General features: G+C 35.7%; 1 protein-coding gene across 1 annotated transcript in view; it reads left to right on the top strand.

The window, feature by feature from the left end:
• LOC125825309 (protein phosphatase 2C and cyclic nucleotide-binding/kinase domain-containing protein) overlaps window positions 1–22,820 on the top strand; it is a 532,052-nt gene that overhangs the window by 140,276 nt on the left and 368,956 nt on the right. The gene's annotated exons all lie outside the window — the stretch shown is intronic.

Below are 22,820 nucleotides of genomic sequence, written 5' to 3'. Positions count from 1 at the left end.
AACATACAAAACATGTATTTGGGTCTATTTGTATATTTTGGTATACAAATGAGTCCTGCATTTGTATATTTTGGTATACAAATGGGTCCTACATTTGTATATTTCGGTATACAAATAGGATGGCAAAAAACATGGAATGTTTGCTACGAATTACAAACGTTATGGCTATAACATTTAATTTGAATTAATAGTTTGTTATTTCACACAATTTTCTCTTGTTTAATTTTTTGTTTGGTAGACTTTTTAGACTGTGTTGTGAATCGAGTTGGATATGTAAGGGCCTATGAACTAGAATTGGTGGAGACTTATTTAGTTGGGATTATTGGGCCGAGTAAAATGTTGGAGTGTTTTATTTGGGATCCCAGCCCAATTAGCATTTGGTTAAAAGGGCAAATGAGTTGAAAAGAAGGGATTATGCATATTGTGAAAGAAGTTGTTTGTTACTCTCATCTCATATCTTTCTAGATTCTAAGCTTCTCATCTCCCTTCTAGTGTCTATTGATCCCTAGTTCTTACGTTCAATATTTCTATATTTCTGTTTGGGCTTTTGCTAATTGAGTTGTTGCATTTAGTTTCCGGATTTGTAATTGAACTCTAGTCTTATTATAATAGTTGAGTTACATTCAAATTGAGTTCATTACATTGGTGCTTTTATTGCTCGTGCTGGATCGCTTCAGCGGTGTTTCTGACCCATCAGTATGGGTTTATCAAGCAGAGTGTTATTTCAATTTTCATGGCTTCTCAAAGGGTATGTGGTTATCTTTTCCTTACATTTACTTTGACGGAGAGGCCCTCGCTTGGTTTAATTGGTTGTATCGCAATAAGCAATTCTATGATTGGAAGCATTTCACTGATAAATTGTTTTACCATTACCACAGACAAACTGTTATGAAATTTGGATTGCCTCCCGTAGCTGATCTATTGCTACAAATAGATCGTCACCTGGATAACATTCATAATACTCTATCGGCTTGCTCCCAAAAATTTTATGACGCTCTAGCACATCTAGATTTGACTGTATCTTTGGCAAATAAGTGTGACATAGAGGAGGTCGTTGAACAGGAATTTGTTTCTTCTTTGGACAACTCCAACCCTACAGAGAATTCAAAGGTCACTCATACCATTGAGACTTTGGGTCCCATGTTGGAGTCCAAATATGACTTAAAGGGTGACCTAATCAATTATGCTTGCAAGATGTTCGCTGAAATGCCCAATAAGAAAATTGTCATGAAAGTCGAACATCCAGTGATAAATGATTCCGAAAATCTGGCATTCCATATGTTTGATGAAATGTTTCAAACAGTTTCTACAGTTAAGGGAGAGTACAATGACCTTGTCATGTTTAATATGCAACTTGGACTTGAAATAGCCCTATGCTCGGAGGAGATGCCTGGAATGCTGTCAACTTGCACATATGTCCAACTTATAAACAGAGGTATAATTGATCACTTTAGTAGACTTGATCATGCTTCACTTATCTTAACTTTGCATTTGTTTCCACCTGATCAATTCGGATTAGCGTTTCTATTTGATCCTGGCTCTCGTTTACTTACCACAGTCCTTAGAGTTACAAGAAACTATGTATTTTGTGTCGCTTTAGACAACTTGGATCATAATAAGTTAATTATGTCAAACCTTGTGGTATTCTTGCACTTGGGTTGGTAAAGGACAAGATCAATATCTTCCTGGTATCTGGTTGTCTAAATCGAGAGAATTTGGTAGGACGGAGAAAATACAGGGTTTGCTTGAGACATTTGATGCACGATATTCGAAGCAGTTTCCCGATATTCTTGTCAGCAAAGATGATGTGCTCTTGTTTGTTATATTTGGTGTAGTTCATATATCAAAGCCAACTTTGTCGTATCTCGTCTTTGGTCCGGGTCCTTATCTTGCTTATGATATATTGGCTAAGTTACCTGGTAATGCAATGGACGTATTTCGCCAGCGAAGAACTTGCACCGCAGAGAACTGACTGACAACGTGCCTCACTTTATCACCAAACTCTTCGAACTATTCAACGTTGTTACACTGATAACATCTTTTACATAGTTAACGTGGAGGCATTACAATTGCAGGGTTGTTTTGGCAGGTGTTGCTTAATTGCTTATTCAACCTCTATGACTAGAGTGTGGGATCCTGGACAATCTTGATGTATGAATTCCTCCATTTTGCAGTATGATCCAGCACTAGCAGTTGTTCTTTCATCAAATTATACTCACTTTTATATTGTTGAAAAAAGCCTTTCCTTTTACCTAACAACATTGACATCAAAGGTGACTGGATTGACTTGGAGAAGAAATGTTCTTGTTTTCCTTTTAACATGGCATGCTGAAAATAAGGCTCGATACATGGACATGTGTATTATAGAGACGTGTTTGCTCAAGGTTAATGTTTTCACAAGTCTTGGCACCCCCTACTTTGGAAGGATAATTTTGACCTCTCCCCTGTTGCCAAATATCTCTGTAGTTTTTGGTCAGCTAGCATTGTGCTAATCTTGGCGTACTTCCATCGTTGCAAATCTGAAGGACTGGACACTACCAAGCCTCTTGTCTCTAGATCGGCTTTCCTTGTTTTAACTTGGCTAGTTTTCTCGATAGGTTTGGGATTGCGCTACATATTCCATTCAAGTTGTTGTGGTGTTAATCATTGGAGTAGGCATTTTCGATATTGGAGCAGGCAATGACCTGCCAACAAGAAATTCAATGGATGTGAAAATAATTGTCCCTTTGATTGTTGTTTGGATGGCTGGAACTTGTTCTTTGTTTATTCCTTGGCACACTACTCTTCTCCTTGTTCATGAGGAAATATCATCAGCTAATCTAGTAATTACAACTACTCTAAGAATCTGTCACATGGTGAATTTGCACAATACTTTTATGGTGGTGCATTCTTTAAGGAGTTGGACCAAACAACTAACAATCCAGTCAACTCTATTGATTGGAAAACAGAAAACAAAGCATATGTGGTTGCCTCTTAGTTATGGAATTGTTATCACAGTACCCTTCTAATGGAATTGATGGAAAAAGTATGTTTCATCTTATGAGAGTGATATTCTGTTATTGCTGACTTTGTTCTACTAGAACCTTGAAAGGTTCTCATTGAGGGCAAGAGTATTGTTGTGAACTGAATTGGATATGTAAGGGCCTATGGACTAGAATTGGTGGAGACTTATTTAGTTGGGATTATTGGGCCGAGTAAAATGTTGGAGTGCTTTATTTGGGATCCCGTCCCAATTAACATTTGGTTAAACGGACTAATGAGTTGGAAAGAAGGGTTTATGCATATTGCGAAAGAAGTTGTCTGTTACTCTCATCTCTTTCTAGATTCTAAGCTTCTCATCTCCCTTCTAGCGTCTATTGATCCCTAGTTCTTATGTTCAATATTTTTATATTTCTGTTTGGGCTTTTGTTAATTGAGGAGTTAATAGCTTTGATATGGTCATTCAACTATCAACTCTTTTCACATAAAGTCACTTAACTTTCATTTTCAACTCAAAAGTCACTCAACTATGACTTCTTTGCATAAAAAGTCACTCAGCCTAATTTATTATTTTTTGCAGACATGGAATTTTTATTTTTAGTCAAAATTTTACAAACCAAATACATATCAATTTAATTAACCGCCCCATTTAACCCGACCCGCTAAAAATATGATATTGAACTTTTTATTTTATCATTAGTTCTCCAAATCATTCTCTCGTCTCTTTTTCCTTCTAGCGTTCTTCTTCCTCTTTTTTTAATTTCTCAATTTCAAAATCTCTATTAAGTAGGAATTTATAATGGATTCCTCCTTTCCTTTTATCTAGATTTAGAATTATCTTCCATTATAATCCAAAGTTTCACTATTGAAGATGGAATATGCTCTTGAGCTAAGGAGAACAACAAGTGGATCTCAAATTAAGGGTTCCAGCTCATCACCTCAGTCCTTGTTTCATGAGGAAAAGGGACACTACATGGGTATTTCATAAGAAAACAAGGTACGTTTTAGATTATTTTTTAGTTTTTTTAATGAAAAATGTATATTTTTGTTTGATCTAGGGTTTATTTTTATCTTTAACTATTTGTTGTTGAATCGAAGAACGACAAGTGAGGTTAGAGGCTCTTTATCAATGTGGGAGTTGGACCTTTCTTAATATATATGGTCAGGATTTATTATTTTAAGATTCTTTGAATTATGTCTGCTTTATGATTTTGCTTCTACTTTAATGTGTGTTTATAGGGAATATTGTCACAGTTTGAAAAATATTTAAGTTTAGTACTAGCTGAAGAAGTTCAGGGTGATAGTGTTTTGAGTTTAAGGGATAATGTAGTAGAGGTTGTCCAAGATAATATGGTGGGTGAGGTAGAAGATGATAATTTCAATGATCCTGATTATAACTTTGAGGAAGGTGATGAAGATTATCATGATGTTGTTACTGAGCGTCGTCATATGAAGGCGAAAGGTAGACCTACAAAAAATATTGATAGTCGGATGATTGGTGTTGGTCCATCCACTACTGGAATTTTAATTCTGATTCATATAGAATCAGATTATGACGATTCTGATGAATTGTTGGAGGGGGGTACTGATTCAAAAGACGATGTAGAATATAAAAAGTATGATGCAGAAAATGACAACCCTACTTTAGAAGTAGGGATGAAGTTTGCCAGCTTTGACTAGTTTAAGGAGGTTTGTATGAACTAGGGGATCAAACATATGAGGCAAATACATTTCGCCACCAATGATTAAAGAAGATGTATTTGTAAATGCAAGCAATATGGGTGTCCATTTCATGTTTTTACTAGCCCAATAAGTAAGTTTGATCCTACCATTCAAATCAAAACCTTGATATAAATCATACATGTCCTACAATATCTGACAATATTCATTTGACACATCAATGGATTACAAGAAAGTATTTTAATATTTTTACAGCCAATCCAACTTGGAGTGTTAAGGGAATAATTGCAATAGTTATGTTTTATTTTAAAATAGACTGATTTTAAGAGTCATGACTTAATTTTAAAGAAAAATCAAGAAAACTATTTTTTCGATAAGACTAAAACAGAAATATAATGAAAATATTAAAAGGGGGTTCGGGGTTTATATTAGCATTTCGGGAAGGGTTTGAAAGCAGTTGAAATGTTCGCTAAACACGCGGTTATCCGATAATTAACTATTTGGCTAAAAGTAATTTGACTTAATTCGAATTGAGAGGATGAACAACTTTAAAAGTTAGGACCATCTTAAGGGGAAAAGGGGATTTTGAGATATTACCTAAGTAAAATACTTTGCAAAATTGTGTTTTGAGATCAAAGAAAAAAGAAGCTTTGTTAGGTAATTTCTAGAAAATTAGTTCGGAATGGCTATCCATCGGGAAAATTAAATTGTAGTAACCTTAAGATTAACATCAAATAGCAACAGGTAAACAAATATAAAATAATAAAGTAAAGAGGGACGTTTGGGCCCAAATATGGTTTTCTGTCCGCCTGGGCCAGTATTTGGGCCTGATTTCTGCTTTTTGGAAAGGCCCAACATTTGGTACCTGTCCTAGACTAACACAATAATGATCAAGATAAATGGGCTTTTGGCCCAATAATCACAAAGATACAAAGGCTGAAAATTTAAGGCTCTTTTTGCCCATTTCTTGATTTTCATATACACTAGGTGTATACTAGTGAATACGATCCTATATGTTTTCTCCGAACACGTGTACGTCAATTTCAAGGGAATTATTCTTCACTACTGATGGTTGGCTGACTCGAATAAAGAATTTTGGGGACTTCATGGCCCCCTTGGAAATGCGGAGATAGAGTCCGTGAGGACTTGGACAGATTTCACATACAGTAAAACAGGAAAGAAAAGAAAATCAGTAAGTAACCATGGAAAAGCTACTCTAAATCACAATTCTTAATGACTTAAACAAAAGAAACTAACACATTTTATCACCGGTTAAATAGTATCTAAAATTCTCTCCAAAATATGCATTTAAGCTAATGAAGTACGGTGATCTTAGGTGAAATATGACCCAATTAAACCATATATTCAAAAGAACTCTTTTAAAATAATATAAGTGCAACATTACGAAGATAAAGGTAGATGAAAAAGGGATTAGGCATAAATTCTTTCTTTTAATAAATATAAACATATTTGTCGCAAGGATTTACCTTAAAAGTGTTATAATTCAAACCAAAAGGGAGTTAATTGTCAACAAGCATGCACAAGTAAAGGAAATACCCCTAGTTCTTCTATTTTATACAAAAACACATGATTAATTCAAGAAGAGCATATTCAAGATGCTAAACTAAGAGGAGAAAAGCTCTAGTATGAGAAATCATCAAATTGTATACCAACAAATTTATTAGTTATACCTCAATACCATCAGCCATAATGACATTAAATAATGACAACAAAATAGAGGGGGATCTGAAAAGGGGCTGGATGGCAGTACATAGCTCTAAGACAAGTGAATAAAGAGCTACATCTTAATAGACAAACCAACATATTGGATTAAAGATAATAATTAAAAGAGATCTTTACATGACGACTAGAGATATTATTAAACAAGCTAAATTATCTAAGGAAAATCAGTAAGACATATTATTTAAAGCTAAATTATCAACAAAACCGAAGCAAAATGATGGGAGCATGCTAGGCATATGTAACCAATAAATATTATAGTTATGTAGGCTCAATGTAAGAGGTAAGAATACAGAACTTCAAATGAAAAGCAGGGGGGTAAAACCTGATTTAGATGACAAAATTCAAAGCAAAGCTAGACTAAAAGAATACAAAAAAATGTTCGAAACAAGGTGACATAAATCAAAACAGTAAAGGCAAGTAGATGAATAAGAGTTAAGCTAAATACGAGACTTAAAACAACCACAAACTTAAGACAAAATACAACCTAAAAATCGAGCTTGTAACAGATACAATACGAGAACTCAAAATAGTGACAAATGCAGCACATGACCTCAGAATGTTGACATCTTAGTTCACTCATTCCACTTGAGGTGAAAGAATGACGGGTAAGACGCCAGATGCTAAGCAATAATACAGATTAACCGATATTCCCGAAGCAAGATCACGAAGGGAAATGACAAACAAAACTTTGAATGAAATAAAAAGGGAATAACAACAATGAATATAAATTCTCGAAGCTTTAAATCGATATCACAACATACCCACAAAAATAACTAAGGACATATACATCATATTGAAACAACATCAACTTAATGGTAAATCAACAAAAAACAAACTCAGTAGAACAACTTTCAAACAATCAGAATATCACTTTGAAATAGAAGAGGCGAAAAGAATATTATGAAGAAGGTGACATTACTTTTCTCGGGGCAGCGACTGGAACGAAGACGACGAGCGGAGGGCAACGAGCTTTCACTACCAAAACACGAATAGGACAGCGAACGAGAAACCTAGGCAGCAACTAGAAGTCGAACCAACTTAAAGAACGATGGTGATCAACCTAGAAGGACAAAAACTAACTCTTCTTTCTCTCTTACAAGTGTATTTCCTATATATCCTATAGCTATTTTGTTGTATCGTTCTCTTTCTCCATTTTGAATTCCCAACCCTCCTCTCAGTGAAGAATGACCAACCCCAAATGAATAAGAAAGGGGGTATTTATAGGAGGAATTAGGGTTCAGTTTTTAGGGGAAAAGGATGAGAATCGGATGAGAAGAAGGGTAGAATATGAATTCAATTTCCTCTTCCAAATTTGAATTTTCTCCTTAAGAAGAGAAAGTTGATGCTTGATGTACGAAAAACACCAATTTTTCAACAAACTCCAATGGCTAAACAACAAGGGCCGTTCGATCTCGAGGCGAGGACAAAGGGACGAGAAAATCACTCCACCTGACTGCGAAGGACAAAGCTACCTGCTAGAATCAGCGTTGGAACAGTACTACGCGTACTGTTTGTCGGGGGAAAGAGGAAGATGACGAGAAAATGTAGCGTACTGTTGTACACGTACTGCCGCTGCTGCTTTTCGTGTACAGTCATTGCCTCGCCGTGAAGAATTTTGCCGTGTACTCACCTTGAGTTGCTCATGTGATTTTTGACTCTGTTAGTTGTTGTTGTCGTCTGATGTTGTCACTGCAATTGGACGTCACTGCTATGTACCGCGACTGAGCGTTCTGGGTCTTCTTTTGAGCAGGGATTTGGGTCGGGTCTAGGTCAAAGCAATGAAAAGGGTGGGCTGGAAATTGGAGAAAGAATGGACTAAATGCATGAGATTTGGGCCAATAATTGGCTAAAAATTGATCCAATAAGCGGAGCAAAAGTATTGGTCAGATTTGAATTCGAAAAGTAATCAAATGGTTTACAAATTTGGCCAAATGAATTAAGAATTTAGCCCAAAAGTGCATGTCATTGGCAAATTAGGCTAAGAATTGAATAAGATAAATTAATATCAATTAATTAACGAGCTTCTTAATTTTAACGAAATAAAATAAAATAATTGATTTAATTAGAAACTAATTAACTCAAAATTGTGATTATGATTTAAACTAAAGTAAAGTAAAATCTTTTTTTTATATGATTTTTTATATATTTATAAAGTATTCTTAATTATATACGCAATTATATAAAATCTATTTATTACTTAAAATGTTATAAAAATGGCTAAAATAACTTTTAAAAGTTTGAAAAATATTTTGATTTTTTTTATAAATTAATTATTTCAAATTGTTTGAAATTAAAGAAGCTCGAAAGTTAATTCCTATCATGGAGGGTCAAAATTGGGTGTCAACAATTGCCCTTCGTTTCACTGGGATGGATGAAAGAGATCCGAGGCAAATGAAATTGACGAATCCAATTTTGTTCGTCCACTAATTCATCTCTTTGGAACGGTAAATGTTAAGGATTTTTTGAGGAATCAGGGACGAACCTTGGTATTGGGTTTCCTACATATCTCAGGTTACATGAGAACTCAGGTCACTTGTAATTCAAAAGACGCTTGATTTTAAGCACGATTTTGAAAGAATTGCAAAAGTTATTCCAGTGTCAAAGTATGAAGAAACTAAAAAACTCGCGAATAGAGAGATAAGAGGTTCATTGAAGTACAATCTAGCTTTCAACATTGAACCCGCCTATATATCCCTAAACTTGGGAATCAAACTGCTTGTAGTTTGACTCAATTGGTTGAAAATGAAATCTCTTATTCGAAAATAACCTTAAGCTTAATGATGAGTGACAAAAGAGTTGAGCATGGAAAAAAGGCTTGCAAACATCTCAACTGTGAATATGGGGCCCTTCACACCCATCGAGAAGAACTTACATAGACATAATTTCCAAAGCTCTAGGTGTATTTCACTCGAATTTGAAAATTTACCTCCGGTGAGAGTTGAAATTTTTATTGAAGGCGAAACTGAAACTATTAAACCCAAGAAAATACCCACATGCCTTAGGATAGGGATGTGGTTTGATTGTGGTGGAGGTCGCTCCTCAACTCGAGTCCTAAGAGTTTGATGTTCCTCTTTGGACTATGTCCCAGTTCGCTGCTAAGAAAAAGTTCCACGTTGTGCTACGTCCTATTTGACGTAGTCCATTTTTTGTATTGAAAAGTCTGGAAAACAATTGCTAGCAGAAAAATGTAACATAAATACAAATATAATTTGTGCAAACCTAGTTTAACATGTCGGAGATGACGATCCAATTTCAAGTGTACTGCTCTTGAAGGAAGTGGTGATCCAAAGTGATGTGTCAATTTAAACGAGGCGATGATTCAATAACATAATATAACGTGTCATTTTTTAGGGAGGTGACATCCGAACGTGTCACTTTTTAGAGAGGTAACGTCCCGACGTGTCATTTTTTAGGGAGGTGATTTCCCAATATAATATAACCTTGTGCTTGAGGGAGGTAATGTCCCAATATAATAATAATGTGTCACTTTGAGGGAAGTGGTTGTTCAATATAATATAACATGTCACCTTGAAGGAAGTGACGCTCCAATAATAATTTAACGTATCACATTGAAGGAAGTGACTCTCCAATAATATAATATGTCACGTTGAAGGAAGTGACGCTCCAATAATATAATATGTCACGTTGAAGGAAGTGACACTCCAATAATATAACGTGTCACTATGAAGGAAGTGATGCTCCAATAATATAACGTGTCACGTTGAAGGAAGTGACACTCCAATAATAATTTAACGTATCACATTGAAGGAAGTGATGCTCCAATAATATAATATGTTACGTTGAAGGCAGTGATGCTCCAATAATATAACGTGTCACGTTGAAGAAAGTGATGCTCCAATAATAATTCAATGTGTCACGTTGAAGGAAGTGATGCTCCAATAAAATAATTTATCATGTTGAAGGAAGTGATGCTCTAATAATAATAACGTGTCACGTTGAAGGAAGTGACACTCCAATATAATAATGTATCACGTTGAAGGAAGTGATGCTCCAATAATAATAATGTGTCACATTGAAGGAAGTGACGTTCCAATATAATAATGTATCACGTTGAAGAAAGTGACACTCCAATATAATAATGTATCACGTTGAAGGAAGTGATGCTCCAATAATAATAACGTGTCACGTGGAAGGAACTGACGCTCCAATATAATAATGTGTTACGTTGAAGGAAGTGACACTCCAATAATAATACTCTAATGATAAAGAACAAATCTTAAAAATAGGGAGTAAGGTTATAACATAGAAATGTGGTTTGTCTCTTGTAATTTCTGAAGCTGGTAAGATATGTGATTGTCTAAAAGGGTTGTTCCTGCGCTGATAAAGAATTTGTTAATAGATAACCAGAATTAACACATGTCAAGACTTTTGAACACGCCATGGTGATCTGGTAACCATAGAGAATGCGGGATTCTGGAATAACGCTTTGAGAACTTTTAACATTGAAACAAGGCAATAATGGTCGGTTAGGGATGTCACATAAAGTGAGTCCCTACTTTTAGTCTAGAATCTCTTATTAAAGAGAGAATTTTCTTGTAAAAGAATATCTAAAACTTGAAGTTGAACGGAGATTTTGAGAACTTTGAACTATTTCAAAACGTTGCCCATGTTTCCAGTCCATGGGTGCTTGACTGAAGTAATTTATGGGAAAAAAAATGACTGATTCAAAAACATGCCCCAATTTTTTCTCAGTTCTGTAATTTGAAACAATAGGAAGACCGAATCCTTATATAGGATTGCCTACGTATCTTGCTAGAACAAGAAATCAGGTATGGCGTAGTTCGAACTTTTAACAGAATTCTTGAAGAACATAAGCTTTTCCATAAAAGAGACGAGAGATTTGCAACAACGAAGGACTAGATTTGTCAACGTAAAATAGGGGATAAAAGTAAGCTTATTGGATTGGATCCTTGGTGTCGAGAGTCCATCATAATAACATCTTTGGATAAGGACTAGCGTGTGTCCTTTGTCTGGTAAATGTCTGGGCTGATCCTTCAAAAATTGAAAAGACCTTTTGGACTTTTGACTCCAATTCTAACGACACCTACAGAGTTCGGATGTAATTAGTAACAAAATAAAATTACCAAAGTAAAAAATAAGTTTTCAAATGAAGTTGTTCAACTTATATTGGTCTGGATAATGTCTTATGATCTTCGCCATTGTGCTAAGCTATTCCATCCGTAGGATTGAGAATGTGTAAGTCATATTAAATTGAAAGGAAAAAATTTAGAAGATGAGTAAGAATAGAAATCATCTGAGTTATGACAAGGCCACTGCGGGTCAAATGATGCCTTGTAACTTTGTAGTTCCTACATCCAAAGAAAAATTCTAGTTTTGAGAGACTGATTCATGTTGGCTTTGCCTTGCCATCATGATGCTTCTTTGCCTTCTGGATTACAAGCTTGTCTGATCTCGAAATGCCTCTTGAAGGAATTTTTGAGGGCTCTCCTAAAAAATTCTACCTCGGTTTAAAACATAACATAAACTTTGAACTTTTCGTAATTTTTTAGTTGAATTTTTTAGTGAATCTCAATAATTCTTCCCCAGTTGCAATTCTGAAGCGATCCTTGATTCTGACTTGTTGGAAAAATTCCTCTTCTAACGAATTTTGAGATCCTCTCAAAATTCTTTCCTAGTTTTTATTATAAAGGGAAATGAAAAACTTACGGGTAATATGACCGAGCCGGTGTGGCACCTACGTATCCCGATAAGCAAGAATCAGGTCGAATGTAGTTCCAACTTGAGTATTAACAGGAATAGAAAAATTCAACGAAGGAAACGACTGTGGCCGACATAGGCCGCCTACGTATCTCATTCTTGAGAATTCAGGTCGAACGTAGTTCAAGTACAAGGAAGCATTAAAGATGGATAAAGGGGTGACCGAAGCCGACATATGCCGCCAACGTATCTCATTCTTGAGAGTTCAGGTCAGACGTAGTTCATTAAAGATGAAAGACGCTTGCAAATGAAATCAAATCCAAACAAACTATTATTACAAAGGAAACAAAATGTTAAAAGAGCGATTACAGGATAATAAAACAACAAACTCCAAATGCAAGACTAAAAGACGCCAAAAGTGTGACTTTCAAAAAAACTTGTTTTTTCTTCGAACTGGTTACGCCAATGACTACTCCTTGTGCTTGCGTAGTGGATTGGTTTTCACATTCGGTGGAGATTGAGCAAGTTTTACCACCTCGTTGTTAATCAAATCTTGAATTTTGTGTTCGAGAGTGATACACTTCTGGTATCATGTCCAACAACTCCTGAATGATAAGCACAACACTTATTTGTGTGAGACCCTGTGGTTCTTTCGCATAGTATGTGTATCATTGCATGAGTGTATGCGGTTTATCTGACTTGGTGTATCATGTTAGAAGAATAATTTTGCATAGGGGTGGTTGAAAATGAAAGAATTAAACTAACGTTATGGGATAGGGATGCCCTTAAACATGTTCGAGTTAAAGAATGACTCTTCTAACACCCCGCCCGTTCGAAAGGTTTAAGTTAACCAGTACCTTTAGGGTAAGACAAAGAGTGTCTTATATGCTAATAAGGATGTTTTATAAGGTGATATAGTCGCCCAATGATCATAAGTTAAGTTTTGAAGTCAAATAAAAGTTGACAAAGGTTAGAGTAAGTTTCTTTAATAAACCTTTTGAAATTTGGGTTAAATGTCTCAGAGTTTTTCTCCCAATATATAAAGCTTTAGAAGAACCCCAATATATGAAATTGAAGGTCTACTACTTTCCAATGCATTAAACCATTTGTCCAAACGACTTTAGAATTGAGAGATATTTAAATTTTAGTGAGATTGCACAAGCAGACACGTGAAGGTGGGTCCCTCCCCCTATGTCGGTTTAGCTCTATAAGATTTGGTTTCCCTTCGTTTTAACTCATTTTTTTCGACCAAAATAAGAAGGAAACAGTCCTAAATTCTCTCTAAAGGTTCCCCTATCATCCAAGCAAATATTTACAAGATTTCAACGTGGTTTCACCATCGGAACGTTCATAGAGATTGTGTTACTTCTTTCCTCCTAGTTGGTTGTGATTTGAATGATTCTTCGTGGTGAAGGAGTCTCGTTTTTAGGTGGTGTTGTTGCTGTTTGGAGGTAATCATTCTCACCCTTCATTTTATTGAGTTATTATAAGTTATAGCTATACTATATAAGCAAGAACACGAATAGACGGCTGGAAAATCGTATTTTGATAGTTATGTGATGTTGGGCTGTTTTTGAAGTATTTTCTGATGTTGCTGTTGCTGGAATTTTTGAAAATGATTTGGTTGTGTGTGGTTGTTGTTGATATGAGTTTAGAAGAGAAGAAGAAGTATAGATGGGTAATTAATTATAAGATAAATAAGTGTAACATTGGTTCTATTATTCCGTTGCAATTTTCAAATGACTTCTTCTTGGTTCAACGTCTTGTGTTTGAGGAGACTCTTTGTAATTGAGGAGACATGTTAAAATACTATAAGCTCCATCAATTTTAAGTTAAGGCTCTGCCCTTTTATTCTCGTATTGCTTAGGAAGATAAAGACGTGATTTCATACGTAATTATTGGACTAACTCACAGGATGATTGGAAGCCGTAATGAAGCTGGTGTATTTTTGTGACTCCATTATGTTGTTATTCCACTCGTTCGGTTAGATAGGGTATTTGGTGTCTTTATGTCATTTTGTTGATTTTCTTGACTATAGGTCCATATGTACGAATTCTTATTCTTCTTTAGGTGTAGTAACTTAAAAAGATAAGGGATGAACAATATGAATTTGAAATCAGTCCTCCTTTTTCGCTTATTTATATTTTTGAAAACTTTCAAATAAAACATCGATCTCCAAAATTCTTAAATGTGAATCGTAGGTTTAAACTACTAAAGTACGGATTTTTTTTAAATACTTTCTTTTACAAACTACTAAAGAAACATATATAGATACTAAGTGAAGAACTTTAAGCTCTTTATGAACATCCTCAAGTTTAAGTTGCCTTTCTAAATTCAAGGTAAGTGTTCCAGTATAATCTACAAGTATATAAGTTTCACGAGATATTTACATGTGATACGAAAGTGATTACGAGATTATGAGGACAAGAGTACCAATGAGCCAAGATTGGCAACATGATTCAAGTAACAAATGCATTACGAATCCATGACATTACATGCTATGCATTCTACTTCCGAGCTATAATCAGAATGTATGGGGCCTATTGCCTATATTTATACGTATGAGACACAGATGGCCACAAGTTGGCGAATATGATCCCGGTTCGCTACCGGAAGGCAAAACCATTGCTAGCACTTGGTTGGGCATGACATGCATTTGCATCTATATATATATATATATATATATATATATATATATATATATTCACGATGTACGATTATGCGAGCATACCATGCATATTTAATTTATATAAGGTTTGATGTCAGCCATGGTGGCTACCAGAGTTTTTGTTTCAGGTGGTATCTTTATTCCCCTTTTTACAGTAACTATTTATTATTCTATTTTCTGCCTTACATACCAGTACATTTTTATTCGTACTGACGTCTCGTTGCCTGGGGATGCATTTTTGTTTCGTACGTACAGGTCCAGGTAGGGATTCTAATTGACCCCTTTGCCAGGATTCGGGGTTCAGCTGTGAGCTGGTAAGCTCCACTTCTTCCTGGAGCTCTCATAGGATGTTACTTTTATTGTACAGTTTGGATATAATTAGGGCCTTGTCCCGACCAGTATTTATGTCACTCATAGAGGCTATTGTGGACACAGTATTCTAGGTTTCTTTCTGCAGCTTCCAATTTCCAGGCACATAGGCTTGGCATGTATTGATATGCATGTATGTGTGTATATCTTCATTGTAGCCTTGTCGGCTAGCTAGTAACTTATTATCTTTGGCTTGTCTACCTTCGTCTATATGGCGTACCGATATTCAGGATATGACCTTAAGGGTCCAGTCATAGTATTTTAGATGTTATGTTGCCCCAAACTTCTAGGCCCTCAGTTGAGTCAATTGGTATGTTTATGTGGCTAACTCGATTGCATAAGGTGTCGAGTGCCAGTTAAGCCTTCTCTAGTTTGGGGCGTGACAAACTTGGTATCAGAGCAGGTCATGTCCCAGAGAGTCCATAAGCCGTGTCTTGTAGATTCTTGTTTATGGGTGTGTTGTGCACCACACTTATAATCAAGAGGCTATAGGGCATTTAGGACTGGTTACATTTCTTTTAATTTATAGATCATGCTATATAGATGAGTCATAAGTACGTAAGAAATTTGAATCGTTCTTTGTGTTTCACATACGCTCAAGAGAATTTATCTAGGTTCTATAGTAGAGATTGTTTGTCATCAAAAATTTGTAGACGTGATAGGGCTAGAGATGCTCGACTTTGTTATTTATATGGGCATGGATTGGTGGAAACCTTATTATGTCGATGTCGACTACCAAGAAAAGACTGTTAAATTTCAGTTCTAGGGGAAGTGGTATGAGAATGGAACGCTAATGGTGTAATGCCAGACTGCAAGTTTATTTTCAATCTTTAGGCAAGGAAATGTTTGCCAATGGCTATACTAATCATATTTTCCGAGCGAGTTTAAGATATTGATGTTGAGACCTCGAATCTTCAGTTATTATAGTGGACAATGATTTTCTAGGTGTATTTCCAGGTGAGCTTCTTGCTATTTCCCTGTAACAAGTAACAAAATTTTCTACTGATACATTACGAGATGCTCTGCCGATATCAATTTCCCCATTTAGAATTGCACCAGCAAAATTAAAGGATATATTAGATAAGAGCTTTAACAGGACTAGTGCATCACCAAGCGGTGCACCAATGTTATTTGTTCGAAAGAAAGATGAATCATTGTAAAAGTGTATAGACTACAAAAAAAACTGAATAAGCTGACTATAAAGAACAAATAACCACTACAAAGGATTGATGGGTTTTTTTCGACCAACTATATAATGTCGAATGCTTCCCAAAGATTGATTTACATTTAGGGTACCATTAGGTACTTGTTCGAGAGAGTAATGTTTCAAAGACAACTTTCAGGATTAGATATGGCCATTTTGAGTTTCTTGTAATGTCTTTCAGATTGGCGAATGACCCAACAATATTTATGAACCTGATGAATAGTACATCCATGTCATTCTAAACTTGTTCGTGATTGTATTAGTTAATGATATTCTGGTACATCCTCATTCAGATGCAAATCATAGAGATCATCACTAAGTAGTGCTTCAGTTACCCCAAGGTTAGAGGTTGTAAGCTAAATTCTCAAAGTATGAGTTCTGGTTGTATTTAATTGTTTTTTTTGCAGGGACCATATTGTATTAGATGTTGGTATTCAGGGGTACTTACAGAAGACTGAGGTTGTGAAGACTTGGCCTAGACCTATAAACTTGGTGGAAGTTTGAATCTTTCTGAGGGTTAGTGGAGTATTAAATAAATTTTGTGGAAGGATTTTTTTTTTTCCACTTTCAGCACCCCTAACAAAGTTGACTTAAAAAGAAGTTAAGTTTCAGTGGACAATGGCCTACGAGGGGAGATTCCAAGAGTTGAGATATAAAATGACTTCAACACCAGTTCCGACCCTACAAGACGGTCAAGAGGGAAATGTAATGTATTATTATGCTTCAAGAATTAGGCTGGTTTATGTTCTGAAACATTAAAGAAAGGTAATTGCTTATGCTTCATGATAGTTAATGAAGAATGAAAAGAACTACTCGACCTACGATTTAGAGTTGACTGCAATTATTCATTCCTTGAGGATTTTGAGGCATTACTTGAATGTCTTTAATGTTGATATTTATACAAATCCCAAGAGCCCCCAATATATTTTTAGACTGAAAAAGGAAATTCTACAATAGCGCAGGTGGAATGAATTGCTGAAAGTTATTGATGTGGATATCTTTTATCATCCAAGGAAAGTAAAATATAGTAGCGGATGCCCTCAGTCGTAATTCTGTGGGTAGTTTATTACCTTTGGGACCTGAGAACCAGGAGATGGCCTAAGAGCTCCATCAGCTAGTTGGTTTGGGGTTAGATTATAAAACTCCAATGATACTAGAGTCACAGTTCAGGACTGGGTAATATCATTTCTATTTGTGGAGGTGAAGGCTTGACAAAGTGAAGATCCTAGCTTAGATCATCTCAGAGGCAAGGCTTAGTAGAAAAAAAAATTCACCTTTTATAAAGCAGGAGAGATAGTCTTCAGATTCAGAGATCAGTAATATGTTCTAAATTCCACATGGCTTCTATTGAAAAATATGGGGCATGCAAACCATTCTCGTTTCTCTATTCACATAGGAACCATGAAAATGTGTCATGGTATTAAGGAGATATATGGTCAATAGGGAGAGGTAGAGCATTAGAAGCTTAGTTTACTAACTCAGGAGATAGTTATTCCATTGTGGAAGTGGAAGGAGATAAATGTGAATTTTATCACATGTTTTCCGCATTAGCGAGGAAAGATCAAATTCTATTTGGGTGGTTATTCACAGGTTGATGAAATCAGCCCATTTCTATCTAGTCAGGACTACCTTATGGTGGAATAGGTTGGGATGTACATTAGAGAGTTATTTATACTCAATTATGTCTCAGTATAGATTACTTCAATAGATGGACACATTTTATAGCACAACACGGAGATCCTTGTTGAAGGGTTTGGGGACTCAAGTTAATCTTAGTACAGATTTTCATCTTCAGATTGATGGCCAAGCCAAACGTATAATCTAAATGCTCAAGGACATGTTATGGGTATGTGTGCTAGATTTTCATGGAAACTGGTATGATCACATTTTACTGGTTGAGTTTTCTTATAATAACAACTTCCAAGCAAGTATTCAAATAGCTCCTTATGAAGCACTATATGGAAGAAGTGTAGGTCACCAATTTATTGGTTCAAGATCGGGGAAGTAGAGTTGCTAGGTCATGATCTAATCTAACAAGTTATGGAGAAGGTAAAGCTTAGTAGAGATCGGTTATACATATCATAGAGTAGTCAGAAGTCTTATGCAGATGTTTGACTACGAGACTTAGAGTTTGATGTACAAGATTGGTTTTTCTTCAAAGTATGGCCTATGAAAGGTTTCATGCGATTAGTCAAGAAAGGAAAGCTGAGTCCAAGGAATGTAGGGCCATATAATATTATTCGGAGGATTGGTAGGGTGGCTTACGAGATTGATTTCCCTTCAGAATTTAAAGCAGTTTATCCGGTGTTCCATGTATCTAGCTTATAGAAGTGCATCGAAAATGCTTTGAATTATACCCGTTAAGGATATTCTTGTCTCTACAGACTTGTTTCATGCTAAGGTGTTAGTGGCTATTTTACTTTGGCAGGTAAGAAAGATTTAGACTGGCAAAGTGGTTTCTATGAAAGTGTTATGGTGGAATAACAACGTTGAGGAAATAACTTGAGTAGTCGAGTAGGAAATAGGGAAGAATTACCCCCAAATATTGATGACTTAAGCTGAGTTGTTTTTCAATAATTGTCAATTATTCATGTACACAAACTTAATTGGATTTTAAATACCAAAAAATACAGTTTATATGGCTTATCACGAGCTAGATATTTGAAGCATTCTAAGTGGATTTTCAGAACTGGATTCAAGATTTGCGGATGTAACAAATATAGCCTTGCAAACAGCACAATAGTAACAACGAATACAACCAAGATATTGTAGTTCAAATCCATTCGCGGACGAATGTTCTTAAGGAGGAGAGAATGTGAGACCTTGTGTTTCTTTCGCATAGTATGTGTATCATTGCATGAGTGTATGAGGTTTATCTGACTTGGTGTATCATGTTAGAAGAATAAGTTTGCATAGGGGTGGTTGAAAATGAAAGAATTAAACTAACGTTATGGGTCAAGGATGCCCTTAAACAAGTTCGAGTTCAAGAATGTTTCTTCTAACACCCCGCCCGTTCGGAAGGTTTAAGTTAACCAATACCTTTAGGGTAAGACAAAGAGTGTCTTATATGCTAATATGGATGTTTTATAAGGTGATATATTCGCCCAATGATCGTAAGTTAAGTTTTGAAGTCAAGCAAGTTGGGAAATAAAAGTTGACAAAGGTTAAAGTAAGTTTTTAATTAACCTTCTGAAATTTGGGTTAAATGTCTCGGATCGTTTCTCCCAATATATAAAGCTTTTGAAGAACCCCAATAAATGAAATTGAAGGTCTACAAGTCTACTTTCCAACGCATCAAACCATTTGTCCATACGACTTCAGAATTGAGAGATATTTAGATTTTAGTGAGACTGCACAGGCAGGCACGTGAAGGTGGGTCCCTCCCCCCTATGTCGATTTAGCTCTATAAGATTTGGTTTCCCTTCATTTTAACTCATTTTTTCGACCAAAATAAGAAGGAAACAGTCCTAAATTCTCTCTAAAGGTTCCCCTATCATCCAAGAAAATATTTACAAGATTTCAACGTGGTTTCACCATCGGAACGTTCATACAGATAGTGTTACTTCTTTCCTCCTCGTTGGTTGTGATTTTAAGGATTCTTTGTGGTGAAGGAGTCTCGTTTTAGGTGGTGTTGTTGTTGTTTGGAGGTAATCATTATCACCCTTCATTTTATTGAGTTATTCCAAGTTATAGCTATGCTATATAAGCAAGAACACGAATAGACGACTGGAAAATCGTATTTTGATAGTTATGTGATATTGGGCTATTTTTGAAGTATTTTCTAATGTTGTTGTTGCTGGAATTTTTGAAAATGATTTGGTTGTGTGTGGTTGTTGTTGATATGATTTTGGAAGAGAAGAAGAAGTAGAGATGGGTAATTAATTATAAGTTAAATAAGTGTAACGTTAGTTATATTAATGCATTGCAATTTTCATATGACTTCTTCTTGGTTCAACGTCTTGTGTTTGAGGAGACTCTTTGTAATTGAGGAGACATGTTAAAATACTATAAGCTCCAATAATTTTAAGTTAAGGCTCTGCCCTTTTATTCTCGTATTGCTTATGAAGATAAAGACGTGATTTCATACGTAATTATTGGACGAACTCACAGGATGATGATTGGAAGCCGTAAGTTCAAGTTATTATGGTTATATTGAACAATTATAGGACTGTATTACATATATTTTTTCTGGATTTAATGGTTTGAAGAGTCATGGTTTGGATTTGGTTGTGGTTATTTTGTGGTTGGAGAGGAGGGGTGTGGCGATACGCCGAGTTTTTATTATTGTGTAGGCATACTCTATTTGGTTGTTGTTGACTATTGTGTAGGCATCCACTTGTGAATAGATGCTGCAAAAATGTATGTTACGTCATTAATTTGGGGTTGTAATTTGGAGAAGAAAAGGTAATGAAGCATACATTTAAAAAGGGTCTGGCGAGCTAATTACTCTGCTTATAAGATCTAAATTGCTACTTTGACCCAGCCATGTTAATATTCTGCATGTAATGGTTGTGTGGCTTGATTTTCTGTAGATTTCATACTAGGCATGATTTTGTGTAGATTACATACTGTAAGGAAGGGGTACAATCCATATTGAAACAATAAGACTCAGAATTGAGGTAAGTTAAGGCTAAGCACTGTACTTCCTTTGAGCACGAATTTTGGAATCCTAAATCGTCAAATATTGTTTTACTACTCTATTACTAGAAAGAACTTTTGTGAAAGGCATTGATATTGCAGCTGGTGTGTTTTTGTGACTCCATTATGTTGCTATTCCACTCGTTCGGTTAGATAGGTTATTTGGCGTCTTTATGTCATTTTGTTGATTTCCTTGACTATAGGTCCATATGTATGAATTCTTATTCTTCTTTAGGTGTAGTAACTTAAAAAGACTAGGGATGAACAATATGAATTTGAAATCAGTCTTCCTTCCTCGCTAATTTATATTTTTGAAAACTTTAAAATAAAACATTGATCTCCAAAACTCTTAAATGTAAATCGTAGGTTTAAACTACTAAAGTATGGGTTTTTTTCTGAAATACTTTCTTTTACAAACTACTAAGGAAACAAACATAGATACTAAGTGAAGAATTTTAAGCTCTTTATGAACATCCTCAAGTTTAAGTTGCCTTTCTAAATTCAAGTAAAGTGTTCCACTTTAATCTACACGTATATAAGTTTCACAAGATATTTACATGTGATACGAAAGTGATTACGAGATTATGAGGACAAGAGTACCAATGAGTGAAGATTGGCAACATGATTCAGGGAACAAATGCATTCTACTTCCGAGCTATAATCGGAAGGTATGGAGCCTATTGCCTATATTTATATGTATGAGACACAGATGGCCACAAGTTGGCGAATATGATCCCGGTTCGCTACCAGAAAGCACAACCATTGCTAGCATTTGGTTGGGCATGACATGCATTTGGATCTATATATATATATATATATATATATATATGTATTCACGACATACGATTATGTGAGCATACCATGCATATTTAATTTATATAAGGTTTGATGTAAGCCATGGTGGCTACCAGAGTTTCTGTTTCAGGTGGTATCTTTATTCCCCTTTTTATAGTAACTATTTATTATTCTATTTTCTGCCTTACATACCAGTACATTTTTATTCGTACTGATGTCCCGTTGTCTGGGAATGCATTTTTGTTTCGTCCGTGAAGGTCCAGGTAGGGATTCTAATTGACCCCTCTCCTAGGATTCGGGGTTCAGCTGTGAGTTAGTAAGCTCTATTTCTTCATGTAGCTCTCATAGGATGTTACTTTTATTGTACAGTTTGGATATAATTGGGGCCTTGTCTCGACCAGTGTTTATGTCACTCATAGAGGCTATTGTGGACACAATATTCTGGGTTTCTTTCTGCAGTTTCCAGTTTCCAGGCACATAGGCTTGGCATGTATAGATATGTATGTATGTGTGTATATCTTCATTGTAGCCTTGTCGGTACCTTATTATCTTTGGTTTGTCTACCTTCGTCTATATGACTTACCGATATTCAGGTTATGACCTTAAGGGTCCAATCATAGTATTTAAGATGTTATGTTGCCCGACCTTCTAGGCCCTCAGTTGAGTCAATTGGTATGTTTATGTGGCTACCTAGATTGCATAAGGTGTCGAGAGTCAGTCATGCCTTCTCTAGTTTGGGGAATGACAATTTGGGTCATACCACTCGGCTGAAGTATTCACAATCTTGGCTTCCACTGGATAGAGTGTTCCTGCCTCTTTTAGTCACTCAAAAAGTTGAGTTCGTGTCTCACACAATGCATTGAAGACTCGGGGTGGCTTTTTCTTAAAATTAGGATGAGGTGCATTGTTTCGAGGATTTTGCATTGGTCGTGGAGAACGAAATGTTGCTTGATTGTTGCAAACATAGTATTGTGAATTAGGATAGCCTAGAGGTGGTTGAAGGTTATATGAGGTAGCTCCTCGAGTCGTTAACATCATGACTTCTTTCTCATTTTTCTTTCCAAA

Source organism: Solanum verrucosum, unplaced genomic scaffold (assembly GCF_900185275.1).
Source record: "Solanum verrucosum unplaced genomic scaffold, falcon-dt-bn FXZP01000051.1, whole genome shotgun sequence".
NCBI classification, from domain to species: Eukaryota; Viridiplantae; Streptophyta; class Magnoliopsida; order Solanales; family Solanaceae; genus Solanum; species Solanum verrucosum.
The sequence above is the reverse complement of the archived record's forward strand: the minus strand, read 5'-3'. Positions and strand labels throughout refer to the sequence as shown.